The sequence below is a fragment of the Corythoichthys intestinalis genome, chromosome 6 (genome assembly GCF_030265065.1).
Source record: "Corythoichthys intestinalis isolate RoL2023-P3 chromosome 6, ASM3026506v1, whole genome shotgun sequence".
NCBI lineage: Eukaryota > Metazoa > Chordata > Actinopteri > Syngnathiformes > Syngnathidae > Corythoichthys > Corythoichthys intestinalis.
Window position 1 is genome coordinate 24238695 of NC_080400.1, and position 2609 is coordinate 24241303.

Below are 2609 nucleotides of genomic sequence, written 5' to 3' on the forward strand. Positions count from 1 at the left end.
ACATATATAATGTTAAATACAATGAATGAATTATATATGGCGGAAAACACACACAAGGCTAAATAAGCAGTTTCTGCTCTTGCACTTTAAAATAAACTGCTGTATTTTAAGCCAAAATAACTGTTGTGTTTGATAGAACAATATATCTATATGCTGCCATAGCAGTTTCATGGCGCATTATGCCCACCGTCTATTTTTAATTTGTCCGTTTTACCCTGGAGACCCCTGTTTACAGACACTGCGCAACCACATTTGTTTCAGCTCAGCCATAAAAAAGAAGGTAAGTAATTATATTTATTTAATTTTGTTAAAGTATATCATTTTTAGCTTAGAATTATTAATTGATGTCTAATATTTAGTTTAAAAAAGAAAAGAAAGAAAAAACGACTTTATAAAATTATTCACTCACATATTTTAAACTTTTAAACAAATTACGTCACAATGAAAAAAACAGTGTCTGTAAATCGGTCACGGATATCTACCTCATAATTATCGCTTAATTCTATGGGTTTTTTTTTGTTACTGTTACATTTCTCCCGATATTTTAGATGATAATCAATTGAACCAAACAATGAAAAATTGAAAAATAAAAAAAAAACGTTTAAAGGGGTAAATATTTGAAAAAGAAAATCTCGACCACTCCTTTTTGTCTGTGACTTCTGCATCGCGACCCTTGTTATATTACCGTGTTTCACCCATAAAATCCCCAAAAAGTCCGGCAGTGGCTGTTGCCATTCACAGCTGTGTCTTGACACTCGGTGTTACATGCTACAGAGTTTTTGGATCAAAACAAGGTAAGTACGCTATAATATCTCGTTAAAATCATCGTGTCTTTAATGATGATCTCTCATGCTCGCACCTCGAGTTACCGGAAAACCACAAAAAGGCATACATTGCAGTCGAACGCTAGCGCGAGAATTATGGACGCAGCAGGCTAACTGACTAGCGTGCTATACATCCTCTTTTCGACTCTTGTTGCCGTTTGGATTTCTTATTATGGGATTATAATGATGTAATAGATACATTAGATGCTTAAGAAATAAAGCCTAGGTCCTAGGCTTCAAGGCTAAATACAATAAATAGACAGTGTTATGTGGTCATATTTATATGTTCCCTTTATGCATATGTAGTCCTTTATTCTGAGTCAAAACAGTCATGCATTCACATTCTTTAATCATAATTGAAAAAAATATTTTAAAAGCTCACTGCAAAAATTAAAATATGATGGTATTGGAATTTAACTCCTAAAATTCCCCTGGAAATGTCATTTCTTTGCACAGATTAAAATCCAGTCAAATCAAAAAATTTATACAGTAAAGTCATCAATAACTATACAGCTAACTCCCCTTTTAGCCATGTTTATTTACGGAATAAAACACAGGGCTAAATTAGATCTGCATTTACTCACACACCAATTTCCTTTATTATTGTACATCCACCAACGTCTTAGTGCATGCATATGATTTGACCTACTTTTATGGTGTCAAAAATGCCCTGTTAAAAAATTTTCTCCCCCCAGAAAATAGAGATTTTAAGCTTTCCAGTGATGTATCACACATGCATTTTGGACAAGTTTGGAATTTGGCCAAATCGGGGGTCTCAGAGCGGAACCTTAGAGCGGAAAACCTAAGTGTTTTCCACCATATATATATAATATATTATATATGATACCATAAAACACTGATCTATGAAACACAAAAGCAACTGATTTTTTACCTCTTATGGCACTATCTGTTCCCGCCTTTTCTCTGCGTCACAACCAATCAGAGTATAGCTGTTTTGCATAAACTGGTGCCTACCTTATTGTTCCCTTTTGTAAAAAATATTATTCTTAGAGGAAATCTCCCTCATATCCATTAGCCAAAAACTATCAGTCCAACCAAGCATCTGAGTGTTAACGTCAAAATGCTAGATTTTGTGTTTGTGTTATTAAAAAAATAAAATAAAATGAGTGTATAAAAACCGCCACTAAGTTGTAATATTGTCATTGTTTACTATATGAAGCGGCATGATGACGATCTCGAATGCCCGGATGAGCCTCGGTGGTCCGGGGTGCAGGCTTCAAACCTGTAGCTGCCTAGCGGCAGAGTGGTTCAATTCCACCTTTCGGGCGACATATGAACACTTTCTGATGTTATTGGCTGATTCGATGATTGTATTCTTGTTCTGTTCGCTATCGACAAACAACACAGGAAAGTGCTCCGTTTTTAAAACGCGTTTCCTCCAACCTTCAAAATAAAAATTATTAAAAAATAAAAGGAAAAACTACGTGGTTGTCACAGAGCGCATTTCTAGGAACTCGAAGTGCTCTGTGGTTAAAATTTAACATCATAAATAGCAATATCAAATTGCGCTACTTTATTGTCATATTAATTTTCAAATATAATAAACAAATATAATAACGATTTTAAAGTTCAAGGTCTCGTTTTATGTACAAATTTTACATTCTCACAAACTGAGCTTGGTTCAAGACGTTTAATTCATGCTAAAAACAAAATGCAGTTTATGGTTCCTTTTTTTTCCGGCTCTCACGCCAATGAGCATCCTCGTTACTCAGTTTAAGCCAATCACCAGCATCTTCAATTGTATCCTAACAGCCAATGATAATA

General features: G+C 34.5%; 1 non-coding gene across 1 annotated transcript; it reads left to right on the forward strand.

Annotated features, from left to right (window-relative positions):
- Positions 1 to 2026: 2026 nt before the first annotated feature.
- trnastop-uca (transfer RNA opal suppressor (anticodon UCA)) lies at positions 2027 to 2113 on the forward strand. The gene has a single exon. It is a non-coding gene; the product is annotated as a tRNA-Sec (tRNA).
- The last annotated feature ends 496 nt before the right edge of the window (positions 2114 to 2609 follow it).